Source organism: Anolis carolinensis, chromosome 4, assembly GCF_035594765.1.
Source record: "Anolis carolinensis isolate JA03-04 chromosome 4, rAnoCar3.1.pri, whole genome shotgun sequence".
In the NCBI taxonomy this organism is placed as follows: Eukaryota; Metazoa; Chordata; class Lepidosauria; order Squamata; family Dactyloidae; genus Anolis; species Anolis carolinensis.
In genome coordinates, this window is record NC_085844.1 from 161,841,978 (window position 1) to 161,861,012 (window position 19,035).

A 19,035-nucleotide genomic window follows, 5' to 3' on the forward strand; every position below is an offset into this window, starting at 1 on the left:
TTTACAGTATCTAAGATCCCCTCGTAAACTATCAGCGAAGCAAATTAGATGGGCCCAATATTTCAGCCGTTTTGATTTCAGACTCAGATTCTTCCAGGGGAAACATAACATACTCGCTGACGCTCTCTCTCGGATGCCTCAGCACGGGGGAGGAATTCAGGAATCTGAAGGGAGCCTGTTCCTAGATAAGCAGTGGGGCCTGGCAGTACTAACTCGAGCACAAGCGGCCAAAGAAAACAAACGTACTGCCATTTCCACGGGGGGAGGAGAAATATGGGAGGAAGAGTTGAAGCGAGCGTATGGAATGGACAAATGGTTACAAACTAACAAAGAAAAGGGAGAATTGTGTGGGGATTTGGTGTTTGTAAATAAGAAATTGTATATTCCTGAATGTTTAAGACGAGAAATGTTAAGGAAGTGCCACGATAACAAGGGTGCGGGTCATCTAGGCCCCACCAGGACTATTAAACTGTTGGCCAAACAATGCTGGTGGCCCGGAATGAGGAAAGACGCCAGGGGGTACGTCACGCAGTGTGAATTATGTGCAGAGGGAAAAACACCACCGGGGAAGCCCCAGGGGCTATTGCAGAAGGTGGTGGAGCCCATGAGGCCATGGGAATGCGTGGCCATGGATTTTGTAGGCGAACTACCCCCCAGCAGAGGCCACAGATACATTTGGACAATATTGGACCTATTCTCAAAACAGGCACACTTTGTGGCCCTGCCAAAACTCCCCTCAGCTGAAAAACTTGCTGATTTGTATGTGAAGCATGTATATCGCCTACATGGGTGTCCCGACAAAATAATTAGCGACCGGGGAGTCCAATTTACTGCAAAATTTTGGGGAAAATTCTTACAGCTGTTAGGAGCAGAAAGGAACCTGAGCTCGGCTTTTCATCCCGCAACCAACGGGGGAGTCGAACGCACCCAACAAACACTGTGCCAATTCTTGAGGATGTACACCAATTATAGACAGGATGATTGGGCGGACCTTCTACCGTTTGCTGAGATGGCTTTTAACGGGGCCGTACATTCGGCCACAGGTCGTGCCCCATTCGAAATAGTATACGGACAGGAGGTGGCACCTTTCCCCAGGCTACCCGAGTGGAAGGAAGGAGAGGGCCAGACCGACAAGGAATGGCCGGCCAAAATTAAGCAAGGGTGGCAGAACGTGGTGGAGGCATTGCGGGAAACACAAAAGAAATACAAGCTCTTTGCAGATCGTAGGCGCCGAGAGGGGGACAAATTGGGCGAAGGGGATCTGGTTTGGCTGAGCACAAAAAACCTGAAATTGGGGTTCCCATCTAAAAAATTGGCTCCACGCTATATAGGGCCGTTCAGGGTAGCAAAAAGAATAAACGAAGTGACCTATGAGCTGAGGCTACCTAAGGACCTAGGAAAGGTACACCCGGTATTCCATTGCAGCCTGTTAAAAAAGTATAAAGGAACTCTGGACAGCGGAGAACAATAGTTGTGTTTAATCTTTTCCTTCCAGGACGAAGGGGAGGAGGACGCCATGTCAGAACCCTGCTACTAGAGCCTGGATGTGGCTCTGAGTTTCAGGGTCACTGACATTGATAAGACACCTGCGGCTCAGGACTCGGAGAAGAAACGGCTGCTGGACTTGGCGGGGAATTTGCGCGGGGTTTTACTGAGCGGGAAGAGACTTTTCAAATGAGGGGGAGGGTATATAAAGGATGGTTGGCCGGAGCCTCCCATTCTTGGCTTTTTTGATGTTCATGTTTCCTACAGTAAAAGTTTCTGGTGATATCACAGAGAGTCTCGTGTGTTCATTCAGGAGCGGCTGTGGTGAGCTGACACCTATACATATACAGGTAGTCCCCAGGTTATCAACAAGATAGGTTCTATAGGTTTGTTCTTAAATTGAATTTGCTTGTAAGTCGGAACGGGTACATATTTAAAGTAACTCCATATAGATAGATAAGATAGCATAGGGAAGGGTTTGCACCCCTGTGGAGTTTGTTTTGCTTCCTGTGTCCCTGTTCAGAAGATTTCACCTCACTTTCTGTCCCTGTGAGAATTTAGCTGTTCTGTCAGTGGCAGTCGAACACAATTCAGTCTTTTCCCAATCATGCATGGTACCTGGTTTTTAACATTTGCAAACAGCTGTTTTGAGAAGACCTGGTAAGATTTCATCATCCCATATGATTGACCAATATGCTAGAGGATTATAAGAGATGGAGTCTTCATAGCTTCACAGGCAACACATCTAACATTAAATTATATAGAGCCTTTTCATTAACAAACATAATCCCAAACCTCTGGTCAGATAGTATATATGTAGAGTTTTACTTGAGGCACACATCCAGTATGTTTACTCTGTGTCTTCAGGCTTAATAAGCAAATTTATTTATAAAAATTTAAGACTGAACTTGTAAATTTGAGAATGGTTCAGGAGTTATTTTTATTAAAAAAGCATGTAATGTAATTAGTTCAATAATAGACATGATTGACTTGTAAGAATTGGTTTCCATTTGTTTATTCATTCTCTTAAATGCGTTAATTTTTAAAGAGATACTATAAGTATTCAATGTTTATGTTAAATAAGTTCGTTCCATTTAGAATAATCATTGCCACCCTTGTTTGCAAAGTACAGTAGAGTCTCACTTATCCAACATAAACGGGCCGGCAGAACGTTGGATAAGTGAATATGTTGGATAATAAGGAGGGATTAAGGAAAAGCCTATTAAACATCAAATTAGGTTATGATTTTACAAATTAAGCACCAAAACATCATGTTAGACAATAAATTTGACAGAAAAAGTAGTTCAATACACAGTAATGCTATGTAGTAATTACTGTATTTACAAATTTAGCACCACCTCAGGGCCATGTGCCCCTGGAAGCCCCTTTAATCACTTTGCTGCCCAGGCATTCATAAAGACCAGAAGTGGCACCATGGCAGCAGGGGGGATACTTCTTTTATGTTCTCCCTGGACCAGACAAAGCTCTTGTATTTCGCCCTATGCTCAGAGAAAGGGATGGTTTCTTTTTTAATAAGGAGTTAAGATACAGTACTCACATTGAGCTGTGGATAGGTTGACCCATGTTTATTGGGTCATTTTTTTTTTACTAAATATTCTAGACTTATAAATGTGCATATACAGTATAGGGTATATGTGTCACACAGTAAATAAACTAACTTTTATATTTATATTTTTCTATCTTTTGTTTAGTTTCCTTGTTAAAAGAAATTTAAATTACTGAAACAAGATGTCTGGACTGCATCATGGACATTAGAAATGGTGACTGATATTAGTGGAACCACATGGAAATATCTCAGATTCAAGAAATGGATATTCTGTTCATTTTTGCAATGGTAGGAACTATTTAAAATAACACAATATTTCTTGTTTCATATCTTTTTAGAATTAAAAATATGAGTTTAAGGGCCATTTTAAGACCCAAATTATTCACCTGTGTTATGGAATGTCTTTAATCACAATTGAATGGATATTTGATATTTTGTAAAAAAAAAAAAAGAAAATCCATTAGGGACCATAGTAAGTAAATTATACATAATCTAGAAAATCTATATAGATTGTGATTTTACCTTGATCTTTAGTTCTAACCCAAGAAATTTCAAATAATAAACACTACAGCACCTGTAAGTTATTAAGAATGTTGTGCATTGACACATATGTATGAGTGAATGAGAGAAAGTGCATGCATGTATGTCTTGAGGGACTGTGCCTATCCTGTGATATCATAAACTCTGTGTTTGAAAGGTTGGCTTTTATTTAAGAAGAATTAAATTAAACAGCCCATACATATGCAGAGATATATAGAAAAAGTAGTTAGTGAGAGATCAGACTATTTGCTGTTAACTGAGACTAAGTAAAGTTTTTTCAGCTCACCTATACCAGTGCTTTCATATGAACCTACACATTTGCTGAATCCATTATGTTCTTTCTACTTAAGATAGTATCCTAGTTAGCTCTTTATTTGGTTCATAGCAGTGCCCCATATTTCCAAAAGTTATCTAAGCACCAATACCTTTGGCTAGTTGATTTAAAGAAAAGAGAGAAATTAGAACAAGCCCTATGAGGAGTGGCTTAAAAAACTGGGCATGTTTAGCCTGCAGAAGAGAAGGCTGAGTGGAGACATGATGTATAAATACGTGAGGGGTAGTCATAGGGAGGAGGGAGCAAGCTTGTTTTCTGCTACCCTGGAGACTAGGACGCAATGGAGCAATGGCTTCAAACTACAGGAAAGGAGATTTCGCCTGAACATTAGGAAGAACTTCCTCACTGTGAGAGCTGTTCAGCAGTGGAACTCTTTCCCCCGGAGTGTGGTGGAGGCTCCTTCTTTGGAGGCCTTTAAGCAGAGGCTGGATGGCCATCTGTCAGGGGTGCTTTGAATGCAATTTCCTGCTTCTTGGCAGGGGGTTGGACTGGATGGCCCATGAGGTCTCTTCTAACTCTGCTGTTCGATTATTCTATCAAAGGACACATCTAAGTGAGGATGATCCAATAAGTTGGCTCCAGTGAGTCACCAACTCATTGGATCATCCTCACGTAGGTGTGTCCTGTGATAATTTCTTTTTTTTTCTTTTAAGTCACCTAGCCTAAGGTTTTGATGCTTAGATGAAGCACTGCTATAAACACTGCGAAACAAATTAGCACAGAAAGTGTAGACTATCATAGTATTTACTTATTCATAAACAATTTAACCTATATAAAATAATTTCTAATAAAATTATTTTAGAAGATTGTTAATACTACAGTGTAATTGTCAAAGACAGAACGCCACAAGATAAAAGATAACAAAGTTTATTGGAGTTACAGAACCAAAAATGCCCGTAAAAGACAAGGGCTAGGCAAACACTGGCCTTAAAAGTAAAAAGAGACAAGAAAAACGTTCAAAAGATAAACCGGATTAAACCGGAGTTTAATCCGGGTTAAATCAAAACAGCTTGCTTCAGCCTGGGAATAAACAAACAGAAGCTGGTGAACAAAAAGTTCAAAGGAATGCAACTAATTGGCAGCAGATGCTTCTCTGCTGCCAAGAGCTATGTTTGAGTAACTTAGAGGTTACTCCTCCACACAGCAGGCAATTTCCCGATACAAACACAGCAGACGAGGGCAGAAGCAGTCAGCGAAGTCCCAATCCGTTCCGAAGGTCGTAAGGCAGATGCAGACGTTTGTAGTTCACCAGTTCCAACGATAGACACAGGTAGGCCGTAGTCAGTTCAGTCCGTAAGTCCAGAGTAAGCAGATGGCGTCCGTCAAGAAGACGACGGAAGGTCAAAGCTATTAAGATTAAGCAGAGGTTGCACAACAAAACCCCACACAATTCCTCCCGCCGTCTGAGCCCAATGTCCAGGATAACTTACGTAGTCAGCAAACGAATCACACCCGTCTTCAGGAAAACTTCCCACACAGATCCCAAGCGTTCGTCCAGATTACCTTGCCCAACGCAATTTGCTATTGCTCCCAAACCCCATTTTATGCCAGTTACAAGTCCTCATCGCTATCAGCTGTTCTCCTTAGCCCGGGCGTTTCCTCATCACTTTCCTCATCAGAACTGGAACACCTTTGACTACGCCCCACAGCATCCCCAGCTGTGGATCCCGTCCCATCCCTCCAGCTTGTCCACGGGTCTAATCCTGAAGGTCCCCAATCGCCTTCCATACTATCATTGCCAGTGGCACCCAAATCCTCCCTTACACGAGTCCATTCCATGTCATCCTCTTCCGAGCTAACCATCTCTTCCTCCATTCTCTCAGTAAACCCCTCAAAAGAATCCTCGTCAGATGGTTCTGCAAAGATATCTCGCAGCCGCTTCCTTTCTCGCTCCTCGAGAGTATCTGACTCTCGAGGAGTCTTACGCCCACGTCTCCCAGTAGTAGAGCCATGAGGCTCAACCATAACAGTAATACTATAGTTATAGAAGTACTACAATCCTAAACATGTTTATGTGAAAATAAATCCCTCTAATTTTAATCAGTATAACTCACCAATTGCAAAGCATTACCAGTTGAAATTGATCATATGATACAAAGCATTCAAATGGTTGACAAACACAGGTGTCAGTGATGTATTTGTGAGTGCTGATTATTGTTGGAAAAGTGAAGTAATTTCCTATAGTTCCTTGGCTTGATAAGTGGAAAAGTTATTTTGCCTGAGTTTGCTGTTAGATAAACAATTTGTCTAAGCTGACAATAGACATAGATTTTCCAGTCTTGGAATAGTAACAAGGGAGTTGATGGTCTTATTTTTTTTCTTATTAAAGAATAGTATACTTGGCATGTTTTGTAAATTTGAACTCTTTGGTGGGCAGCTGGCATTTAGCATTTGGTCTGCAAATAATAATTTTGGACTTGGATCGCTTTTTTAAAGGGGTTGGGAGGTTAAGGATCAGGTGTGTACTGTCCACATGGATTGATAATGGGTGCTCTTATTAGCAGATAGCAGGAATGCAAGCTATTTGTATGGAGGAGTGTGCAATTAATGTGGTACATTAGTCCTCTAGGATGTATGTTCACCATATAATGCAACTGACAAAAACATGCCTCTTATATTTTGGACTTGCTGATGCCATTGCCCTGTGCATGAATGGACTTCAATTCCCACAATTCCTAACATCTGGCAAGATAGCTGTGATTTCTAGGAGTTGAAGTCCAAAACACCTGGAGGGCTGATTTTTGCCCATGCCTGCTTTAATGCTTCTGATAATGACATATTATATGGAATTATACTTACATAGTGATATACTCCCAACTTTACTGCAGTGGAGAGAAAATACCCTGATGTGATTGATCCGTCTCCCCCCTCTGATTTGGGGGGGGGGGACGGGACAAAGTTCACAGTTATGCCCAATGGGAATGCAGCCATAGTTTGTCATTCTTGTTTCTGTGTACTCTTCTGTTAAGCTATGTTCATTGTGTTCTTCAAATTTTCTCCGAACAGAGAGTTAAAGAGCAAATAGAATTAAATATAGCTTAAGTTGGAGGGCATCCATCACTGGATCAAATTTTTCCCTTTCTAGCCAACCTTTGAATCTTGTAGTACGTTTATTCTAAGCAATCTCATTGTTTATCTTCTTCTATTTAGACTTCATTCAGGGAAGATGTACACATATAATAGTTGGTGTTTTTCTTTTGCTCCATATTGTTATGCATAAAACCTTTTTACTATTTTGTGTTCTTTCCAACATGTGTTTTGAAATTTGATGATGAGCATGCTAATTTGCCATAGAATTCAGTATGCTCACAAACTACAGACTATGATTAGTTGACAAATGTGTAATAGTGGAGTGCTCTGCCTGAACTCATGCTTTCTCATTTCTGAATGAAAGTAGAATCTCTCTAAATTACCCTTCATCTTTACTCTCTGTCTTTGGCCCTCTTCACAGTATACTGTTATAACAATTTTGATGTTACTTTTAACTGCCCTGGCTGCATCTTAGTGAATCCTGGGATTTATAATTTTGTGAAAAATTAGAATTCTCTAGCTAAGAATTAGACATTTTTCATGAAACAACAAATTCCTAGATTTCTGGAACCATAGTAGTTAAAGTGGTATCAAACTTCTATAATCACATGGCCTATGTATGATACTTACTCACTATGTAAGGTTTATTTTATCTGAGACGTCATAATCAGTTTTGCCTCTGTTTCCAGATCTTCAAAGCTTTAAATTAGAACACTGCATGCTTAATTAAGTTTAAAATAATCACTCTTTAGAAAGTAGCTTTTTTGCCTCTCTTGTTAAGCTAGTGATTAGAATGAAAAGGAATGCATATAATTCATTCTTTATAATTTCATAAGATTCTATATACCTTTGGGCTTTAAAAACAAGTTCCAATTTGTACAGTTGACTGTACTGTACTTTATAATTCTGAAAGGTAGCATTGGCTGGGTGAAGCTGATGATGCTCCTGGAAACTGGGAATTGTTGGAAGTGGTGCCTGCTGCTTTTTCAGCATTATTGTGTCACACTTTTTTGATTTTTGTCTTTGGTAATAAGGAGTTAGCTTGTTAGCCACATAACTGTTTTTTTTCTGTGTGCATGCCAGACAATAACTGCATTTGCTTTTTAGTGCACAGATGTGTAACTTCTAATCTAAACAATTATGCAGCGGAAGAGTATGCAGTAAAACTATCTGTAAAATAATGTGAGCATAGAAAGAGTTTGCTGCATGTACATTTTCTGTGTCAACTGTATATTAAAGGAAAATATAAAGCTTCTCTGTATGCAGAACAGATTCTCAGGTTTTCGCCTCTAGTGGTAAATGTAATTGGCTCATAAATAAATAACATGCTTTATTGATTTAGCACCCAAACATCCCATTGACTATAAAACATTGACTACTAAAAGGCAGACTGCGTTGGATAATCCAGAATTTTGGATAAGGAAATGTTGGATAAGTGAGACTCTACTGTATATAGTTATGCATGATTCTTACTTCTCCATGACTACGATAGCTTCAATGGTTCTAAGTGAAGAAAGTGCATAGTAAGTGCATTCTCCTGTTCACCTGATATTCATTGTTGTGAGTACTATGTTCACCTGGCTGGAAATTGCTTTTGCCACTTTAGACTAGCATAGCAATTTCCCAAAGAATATAGCAAAATAATACTTTAGTTTAGTACAGCTTGTTTTGTTTTGGTATATTCTCCTGTTAACATACATTTCCTGCCTGAAGCCCTGTCAGATTTCTTGCCTTGAATCATCAAAAGTGACCAGATATGAATAGTTTAGATCTTCCTTAACCGCTGTGTGTTTGCAAACATTTCTTTGCAAGCCTTTTGATTATTGCTGTGTTCATTCTTGTGTGCTTCACTGAGTCAGTGTTCTCACACTGAATAATTTTTTATACAGCTGCTAACTCTTAAAAGTGTATGAACCGCCTTGAGTCCCCACAAGGAAAAAGTCGGGGTATAAATAAAGATAATAAACAAAAATAGATATGTTGGTAATATTTTTATAAATATCTTATGTACTTGTTACAAAAAATGACCTGAAATACCTGGGTCAACTTATCCATGGGTCAATGCTGGATATAGGTGATTTAATGAGCTCTGCCTGGCATGAATGTGGCCTGGAAAAATGTGAAGGGATGAGCAAGGAAAACAACTGGCCTCTATTTGTGACCTAGAATGAAGACAGTTTCAAGAGGCAGAGATGGAAGGCATGGCAGGGTATGAAACAGTGTTCCCACTCCATTACCTTTTTCTTGCCTAAACCAGAAAAAGACAGGTAGCTCTCCATCCATCCATCCCTCCTTCTGCACTTTCTTTTTTAACCCAAGTGGCCTTCAGCAGCAATGTGATGGAGAAGATTGTGCCATTTTGGGCTCGTGAGGCAGAGCAGCAGTGGTCATTTTTAGTAGGGCATTACTGTATAAGCTTCTCTGCAGAATAACTGGGAAATATTTTGAGGCTTATTCAGTAAGCCTCTATTAAATGGCCACCTCAGTCTCTGCAGAGAGGCTGTGCATCACAAAAATTAACAGGCATGGTGGTGCCAAGATGGAAAAGGGAATTAGATGCTGAGGATGTTGGTAGGACAGGGTATCGGGAGGTGGGGGAAGCAAGGAGATGAGCTAGTTCAACAGTAGTTGCAAGTTTGTGAATAATCAGACCCACAAAAGGGAAACCCATGAATGATAAAGGCTGACTATTTTAGAAACATTCTGTTGCTTTCCTGTGTGTTCCTTATTTTCTTTTGATATTTTTAAAGGAGAGAGGTTTATAGCTGTGAGTGTTTGTTGTTTTCTTTCTCCTTTGTGTTTTTACCTTCACAGAGTTGTTTCATCCAGTCCACATGGCATTAATGATCTCAAAGGTTTTAAGAAATATTTTGACTGCAGAACTAAAGTAGTTCTGACTGATTCTAAATATTGTATTTATGTAAGCTTCAGATAAGAAGCCTTTACACCATAGAATAGAAAGAACCAAGTGACTAAATTTCTCATGCAAATTTGTAGTAATTTGATCTTTCTCTCTGAAACATTTGATCAAAATCAACTCCTGATTTTCAACTTCTTTCTATCAAAAGCCTCTTTGCACATAAACTCAGCTATTGGGTAAATCTTGTATCTTTTTACCCAATTACATAATTCCATTCGTATGTCTGAGATGGCTTCTAGCTATTCTCTGTAGGATTCCCAGCATCATGTTAAATCAAGGATCTTTAGCTTCAGAAGTATCTGAGCCAAAACATTGTCCCTGTAAATAACTGCAGTTAATTAGCAAATCTATATATATAAAAGAGTGATGGCATCAGGGCAGCGGACAAAACAACAAAACTACAGGCCCCCCAACCTCGAAATGTGACAACACAACCCATCATCCACGGCTTTAGGTTGATACAACAAAAAGAAAAGAAAAATAAAGTCCTAATTAGAGGGAGAGGAATAATTGTTTTTATCCAATTGCTGCCAGTTAGAGGGCTAGGCTCTGCCCACTTGGTCTCCTAGCAACGCACTCAGCCCAGGGGACAGGCACAAGAGTTTGGAGAGACCCCTAAGGGCCATCCAGCCCAACCCTTTCTACTATGCAGCAGGACACAATCCAAGCATTCCCAACACATGGACAATGTATAAATACTATACAATACTACACAGGGACATAGACCCCTTCTACCCTCATCACTTTCACAGTACACAAACAACCAAATGCATACTAAACATAAAGACAACCATACAACAGACATTCAATACCACCACTACCTCAACAAGTTCTCACCAACGCCACAGCAACGCATGGCCGGTCATAGCTAGTCATGATATATATAGATCAAAATGCAATAAAAGAGATAAATCTGCAAAAGGTGGTGTTGCACTTTGTTCATCTTCCTTAGTGAGTTGAGCATTGAAAACACTGACTTGCATGTTTCACAAAGGGAGTAGGTAACAAAAGCTCTCCTAAATTAACCATGTTTCAAGAACAGGCAGATGACTTTTCCACCTTCTATTCTTATAATATCAAAATAATGATGCAACAGTAATATATGAAAACACTAGATGGTGCTAGTGTGTAATCCACTCTCCGGCTTCTTCTTATGGAAACTAAGACCCCTTCCACACTGTCCTATACCCGAGGATCTTATCCCAGATTATCTGTTTTAAACTGGATTATATGAGTCTCCACTGCTAGATAACGTAGGATAAACAGATAATCCGAAATCAGATCCTGGCATATAGGGGCAGTGTGGAAGAGGCTTAAGAGTTCCTGGAAAGGGTTCTTCACTCCCAGTGTTTTTATCAGCATTTTTGCCCACCATGTTCTCCATGCATTTCTCCTGGCTCACTTTTCCATTCCATTTGTGCTTTTTCAAGGACTGTTTCCAAGCCCCAGACCTTCTTCAACACATTATCCGAGCTTCGACACTGCTGGTCATTAACTAATTCCTTTACCCTGTGGTCTTCCATTCCTGTGCATCTGAGCCATAGGAGATGCAGGAGAAGGAAGCTGGCCAGGGTTTGTGGGAGAATTCCCGCGGCCCCTGGCCCGCCCCTCCTGTGAATACTCTGGGTAATGAAGATATTAGTTTTCCTGGACTTCTCAGTGGCTTTTGATAACAATGACCATGGTATCCTTCTGAGATGGCTTGCTGGGATGGGGCTTGGGAGCACTGTTTTGCAGTAGCTCTGATACTTCCTGGAGGGCGGAACTCAGATGGTGGTGCTGGAGGATTCCTGTTTGACTCACTGGCCAGTGCCCTGGGGGGTCCCTCAGGGTTCAATTCTGACTCCTATGCTGTTTAACATTTACATGAAACTGCTGGATGAGATCATCCAGAGTTTTGGAGTTCTGTGTCAAACTTACGCAGATGACATCCCACTCTATTACTCCTTCCAACCTAAAGCCAGGGATGCCATTTTGACCCTAATCTGGTGCCTGTCATCAGTAATAGACTGGATGAGGTCAAACAAGTTGAAATTAAATCCAGACAAGACAGAGGTACTCCTGGTCAGTCGTAGAGCAGAACAGGGTATAGAGTTACAACCAGTATTGGATGGGGTTGCACTCCCCCTAAAGACACAGGTTCACAGCTTGGGGGTTATCCTGGATTCATCACTGACCCTGGAGCTCCAGGTGTCCGTGGTGGCCAGGAGCTCCTTCACACAGTTAAAACTTGTGCGCCAGCTGCACCTGTACCTTGAGATGGCAGACTTGGCCATGGTACTCTATGCCTTGATCACATCTGATTTGGACTACTGCAAGTTTCTCAACATGCACGCGTGTAGCGGGGGGGGGGGGCTTGAGGGGCTTCATAAATAAATACATTTATTATTTAAACTGTTACGTTTATTCATATCATACCATGCTCAATATATCCCATATGCATGAGGGTATTGGGATAACGATATAAAAGATTTGCTAGGGTAGACCCTCTCCCACTCAGACTCAGCCCCCCCCCCCCCCGCGAACCAAAATCCCAGTCCCTTCCGAAACAAAATCCTGGCTATGGGCCTGTCAACATGGGACTGCCTTTGAAGACGGTTTGGAAGCTTCAGTTGGTATAGAGATCAGCAGCTAGATTACTAACAGGAGCTCCGTACAGGGAGAGATCCACTCCCAAGTTGCGGAAGCTCCACTGGCTGCCGGTCTGTTTTGGGGGTAGATAACAAAGTACTGGTCATTACCTTTAAAGCCCAAACTGGTTTGGGTCCAGGCTATATGAAAAACTGCATCTCCTCATATAAACCAACTTGGACATTGCTGTCAGAGGAGGTCCTACTCTCGGTCCCACCGCTGTCTCAAGTACGGCTGATGGGAATGAGAGAAAGAGGGCTTTCTTTGGAACGTCCTCCCTAAAGAAATAAAAACGGCTTCTTCTCTTTCAAAAAACTATTAAAAAGCCACTTGTGCTTTCTAGCATATGTGAAGGAGGAGGACTAGAGAATAACAGTCAGCCAATACACTTCCGACCATATATTATCATTGCACTCTGGCCCGGGTGAGTCGGCCGGCCCAATGGACATTATTGTAATTGTAGTTAATTTAAAATTTTTAATGAACCTTTGGGAGCTTTGTAAATTGAGGTTTATGTTTTTATGATTAGATATAATTTTACAGTTTAACTTTGTGTAATTTTAAGTCTTATGTTATAATTAGTTTTTTGATATCAGTTCGCTTTGGAATTGGGTGGGTCATTAATGTAATTATGTTTATACCTGTCTTGAGGCATTGAATGTTTGCCTCTGTTGTTTTTTGTTTGTTGGAATCCGCCCTGAGTTGCCTAGGGGAGATAGTGTGGAATACAAATAAAGTCATCTACGACGACGTCATCGTCTCCTCCTCCTCCTCCTCATTATTATTATTATTATTACTAGCTGTGCCCGGCCACGCGTTGCTGTGGCTTAGTCTGGTGGTGTTGGTCAGTCTACATTAGGTTGTATTTATGCTGTGACCTCCACCTTCTTTATACTCACATTAGTAGTAGTATTTGAAGTCTGTTACCTTCTTCAATTTTTGTGTTGATTGATAATTGCTTGAGATCCCTGTTGTCTTTGGTTTGTTGTTAGTTGTAATGTCTGATTCTGCTGAGTGCGGTTTATATTTTTATTGTGGTACAATAGTCCTTTTTTTGTTTTGCCTGTGTAGGTGTTTATTATTATTGTTGTTGTTGTGGTCATGAAGGTTGGATAAGTTAGATGCTACTGTATTGTTTTTTGGAGGCCCAGTGTAGCACTGACTGGCCTCTCAGCCTCAGTGCCTGGCTGTTTCTTGCCTGTGCTGGTGTTGATTCTTATTGTTGTTGTTGTTATTGTTATTATTGTAATTGTTTTTTTGGAGGCCAAGTGTGAATGTAGGGATTGGGGAGGTGGATGAGTTGTGTTGTCAAATTTGGTATTTGTTATAGTCACAATGCGTTGTTGTGAGTTTTGTGGGTCTGGATTGTGGTTTTGTGGTGTAGTTGTGTTGTTACAACTGGGAGAAAAGGCTTTTGTGTTGTGTTGTCAAGTTTTGTATTTCTGGGGCGTTTAGTTGTGCACCGTTTCGTATTTCTGGGGCGTTTAGTTGTGTTGTTATAGTCACGATGCATTGTTGTGAGTTTTGTGGGTCCGGATTGTGGTTTTGTGGTGTGGTTGTGTTGTTACAACCGGGAGGCAAGGCTTTTACGTTGTGTTGTCAAGTTTTATATTTCTGGGGTGTTTAGTTGTGTGCCAAGTTTCGTATTTCTGGGGCGTTTAGTTGTGTTGTTATAGTCACGATGCGTTGTTGTGAGTTTTATGGGTCCGGATTGTGGTTTTGTGGTGTGGTTGTGTTGTTACAACCTGGAGGGAAGGCTTTTGCGTTGTGTTGCCAAGTTTCGTATTTCTGGGGCGTTTAGTTGTGTTGTTATAGTCACAATGCGTTGTTGTGAGTTTTGTGGGTCCTGTGTGGTTTTGTGGTGTGGTTGTGTTGTTACAACTGGGAGGCAAGGTTTTTGCATTGTGTTGCCAAGTTTTGTATTTCTGGGGCGTTTAGTTGTGTTGTTATCGCATGATGCGTTGTTGTGAGTTTTATGGGTCCGGATTGTGGTTTTGTGGTGTGGTTGTGTTGTTACAACCTGGAGGGAAGGCTTTTGCGTTGTGTTGCCAAGTTTCGTATTTCTGGGGCGTTTAGTTGTGTTGTTATAGTCACAATGCGTTGTTGTGAGTTTTGTGGGTCCTGTGTGGTTTTGTGGTGTGGTTGTGTTGTTACAACTGGGAGGCAAGGTTTTTGCATTGTGTTGCCAAGTTTTGTATTTCTGGGGCGTTTAGTTGTGTTGTTATCGCATGATGCGTTGTTGTGAGTTTTATGGGTCCGGATTGTGGTTTTGTGGTGTGGTTGTGTTGTTACAACCTGGAGGGAAGGCTTTTGCGTTGTGTTGCCAAGTTTCGTATTTCTGGGGCGTTTAGTTGTGTTGTTATAGTCACAATGCGTTGTTGTGAGTTTTGTGGGTCCTGTGTGGTTTTGTGGTGTGGTTGTGTTGTTACAACTGGGAGGCAAGGTTTTTGCATTGTGTTGCCAAGTTTTGTATTTCTGGGGCGTTTAGTTGTGTTGTTATCGCATGATGCGTTGTTGTGAGTTTTGTGGGTCCGGATTGTGGTTTTGTGGTGTGGTTGTGTTGTTGTAACCGGGAGGCAAGCCTTTTCTGGGATGTTTAGTTTTGTTGTTATAGTCACTGCGCAAACAACTTTATCATTTTATATATATAGATTATTATTGGGAGACTATCCCTTGCCTGTGTTTGTGAAGAGGTTCCATTGAAAGAGGTCTTATTTTGAAGTTGCTGATTCTTGGTAGTGGACATTGACTAAGTGTATCAACCTTATTGGTTTGTTTAGAACATTAATTAAACAAATCAGGGTTACATCACAAAAGCCATAATGAAATCATATACGTCAGTACGAAAAAAACATAACGAGATTTTAATCCCTGTACTCTTGATTTGTGTACATGGTCCAAGCACAGTTGTGAAATGTGCCTATATTTACATCATATTTGTTCACAAGCTGCTCAGTCCACCCCCCTCAAATTTAACTTGGATTTGCTGCTACTAAACCATGTTATCATCCATATCCCTACACCACTCATGAATTGGCAACTATTTACTACTCCAGCTATTACTGTATTCTTGATGTAGCTTCAGTCAGTCACAACATGTTCAGCTACTACCTTTTTTTTCGTGTCAGGAGCAACCGGAGTTGCTTCTGGAGTGAGAGAATTGGCCGTCTGCAAGGACGTTGCCCAGGGGACGCCCGGATGTTTTGATGTTTTTTACCATCCTTGTGGGAGGCTTCTCTCATGTCCCCGCATGGAGCTGGAGCTGATAGAGGGAGCTCATCCACATCTCCCCAGGTGGGATTCGAACCTGGCAGCTTTCAGGTCAGCAACCCAACCTTCAAGTCACTACGCCATCTGTGGGCTCCTAGCTACTACCTTACCATGATACATGTGCCACTACAGTTAAATTACTTCTACCAATCTTGATCATGTTAGTGATAACTTTGTTGGTATCAATACTTCCAATTTTGATATTATTAGTGCTCTTCTCTTTAAAAGATGCTTTAGAAGGTAAGGGATCATGTATTGATGAAAGTATTGGTTTGAATTTTCTACTTGTGACGACTTCGCCAACTCCAGTGCTTATTTTCAGATTATTTGGCTTCATCAAATAATACATTAATAATTGATAGTGATCCTTGTTTGTTGTCAAATGATGTAAAGCCATTTGTAGTCCATTTAATTAGAATGGGTACATCACTGGAGATATCAAAATCTTATTAGTACTATCACTATTGCGTAGGGTGCAGACATAATTAAAAACACCTTCAGCCATTCCTCTTGCATAGAGGAAAAGGATACAAGATGAAGACTGCTTTTCTATTCCAGGCCCCCCCACTGAATACTGTCAATGTAGATATAGATCAGGGAATAGCTATTTCTGTCAAGAAAGGGGAATAATTGAATGCTTAATTTTTATTTTCTACAATCGAACTGACTTACAGGCAACCTTATGAACGAGAGGGTACCAAGTCACCTGTTATAAAAAGCCCTGCTTGGATCAGGGCTATGGTCTGTTTACCTGTGATGGTGTCTTCCTCTTTTCCTACTGCCCTCCCACCTTACCAAGTATTATTGTCTTTTCTAATGAGCCATGTCTTCTCATGATATGCTCAAAGTACAATGGTTCCAGCTTATCCATCTTCCAGGAAGAATTCAGGCTTGAACTGGTCTCAGACCTGTTCTTTAGCATTCTGTAGTATCCGTAGAACTGCCTTTCAGCACCACATTTCAAATATGTTGATTCCCTTCATGTGAACTTTCTTCACAACCTTTCACAAATAGAAATAATGAGGACTTGGATGAAGCTGGTTTTGGTATTCAGTGTAATACAGCAGACTCTCACTTAACTGGAGAGTCTACTGTATTAAGCTGCTGGAATTGGTCAAAAATAGAAGAATAATATTTACAAAATTAAAATGCATGTACAATATAGTAAAATGGTGTTGTATAAAATTGTTTGTTTTTGTCTTAATGTCAAGTCATTACAGAGGTTATGGTATGATATAGTATGGGGTAGAATATTAGACCTATTTTTAATAATAACTCTCAAGCAATCAGAAACTACAGTTATTGGCATCCCCATGGGTGCTGGTTAACTGAGACTCTACTGTATCTTTACATTCACAGTCTTGTCTCATCCCTCCATAATCTTCTGATTTTTTGATTGCATCTCCATTCTGATTAATCCCTAAACCAATGTGTGGAAAATCTTTTGAATTTTTCCAAGTGTCTTGATTGTGTACTTTAAGGTTATCCAGATCATCATTGACCATTATTTTTGTTTTCTTAATATTCAGTCATATCCTTGCCTTTGTACTGTCTTATTTGATTATTTTCAATCACCATTCCAAGTCTTTATTTTCTAATTGTTTGGTGTCATCCGCATATCTTAAATTTCCCTTTTATTTCTCAGATGTTGTGAAAGGAGTCTGTTCTACCTTTTTGTTGCGTTCTCTTTCTCTGAATTGATTATTATAGTAGTTCTCAATGCCTACATTGCTAATAGGAGTTGCAGTCCACTCAGGTTTTTCAAGATTCTAAATGCATATGTTTTATTTCATAATGACTTTATCATTGAGATTTTAAAAGTATCAGACCTCTGTTAGATGTTTACTAAAGTGACTTGGAGAGACGATTGTACCTTTTTTAAACAGCCTTTCTCCAAATTAAAAATAGTTGGCCTTGATTTCTCAAGCGGATGGAAATTATCACAGCTTGTATTTTGACTTACTGTGAAACTAAGTTTATGGCAGGAACAGTAACCTGGAGGCAAAATGCCTAGTTATGTTTATGTGGGTTGTCATCTGACATACGCTTTACTATGGAAAAATGTTTTTTGATGAGGGGACTGTATTCATTGTCAAAACAGAGAATAATTTAGATCCTCTTGACAATTTTATACTTGAGCCAAGTGACTTAGTGTCTAACTTGTGTTTGAATATTGGCTTGAGCAGAAGTGGAATCATTTTGAGTAGTCTGGACATTAATTTAAGTCTACTTGTTATAGGTCCTCTCATTCTTCATCTTAAGTATTGTCATAAATTTGATGATCCTAGATCCAGGGCAGCTGCAAATACTGTTTTTATCCTGAAATCTCCAGCAATTTCAAAAGGAGGTGTCAGCTGTTCTTTTTGGTGCCCTCTAATTTTCATTGGTCCGTCTTTTGACTTTGTCCTCATTTTCATCAGTGGAAATCCATAACATCATAGAAATTAATTCTATAATCCATCGTAGCTATGGAATAGAGTTTAATATTCCTGGACCTCTAGGTTCCTTCATTCCATCATGTCCACCACAAAGTTTGAGACAAAATACTTAATCTTTCTTGAGAGATTGATTATAATCCTCTGCCATCTCAAAATGAGACAATTCCATTCCAGGTCGTTCTTTGTAGCCTAGAAAGACCAGTAATTGTGATCTCTTCTACTCTTTGAAATATCATCCAGGTTGATAATTGTCAAAACATTTTGCAGTGTCTTGCCATCTTTTTTCTTTTGCTTCAGTGTCCAGGAGATTGGTTCAGCACTAATCACTTTCAAGGTGGCTGTTTTCATAATGTCTTAAGATGTTATAAACATCACTTCCTGAAATTATGTTAAAATATTTTTGCCAGTTAAAAGTTCTCTTCTTCATTCTCTCTGCAACCCCACATATTTATTAAATGCATAGCTGCAGTAGTCATACATTTTCATACATTAGGAATCTGCAGCAGCACTGTAAAGTTTACATAGGTCCCATGTAGGGTTTTTAAAAATCGTGTAAGATAACAAAACATGTAATTAAAGAAAGAAAAGGTCCAACACTATGAAAAATCTGTTATTATAAAATGGGTTATGGCAACTCTGGGACTTGCCTATTTTCAGCAGATACCTTTCTGGAATAGGGAATGTGAATCTGGTGGACCTTCAGCTTATCCATATTTGGGAATCGTTTGTCCCAAAGATTTGTTTGTCTCCAATATCCTGCAAAGCTTTGAACACATTAGTCAACTTCTCAGTTAAATTGGTATTTTTTCCTGTCAGCTAT

At 40.0% G+C, this 19,035-nt stretch overlaps 1 protein-coding gene across 4 annotated transcripts in view; it reads left to right on the forward strand.

The window, feature by feature from the left end:
- Window positions 1-19,035, forward strand: part of zzz3 (zinc finger ZZ-type containing 3) — a 91,291-nt gene that overhangs the window by 20,229 nt on the left and 52,027 nt on the right. For 2 of the 4 annotated variants that reach the window (XM_062979564.1, XM_003223074.3), the window contains exon 1: window positions 3,198-3,340. The exons of the other annotated variants lie outside the window; for them this stretch is intronic. The gene's annotated coding sequence lies outside the window, so the exon portion shown is untranslated. Of the gene's footprint in view, window positions 1-3,197; window positions 3,341-19,035 lie in introns of those variants that run through there. 4 annotated transcript variants of the gene reach the window in all.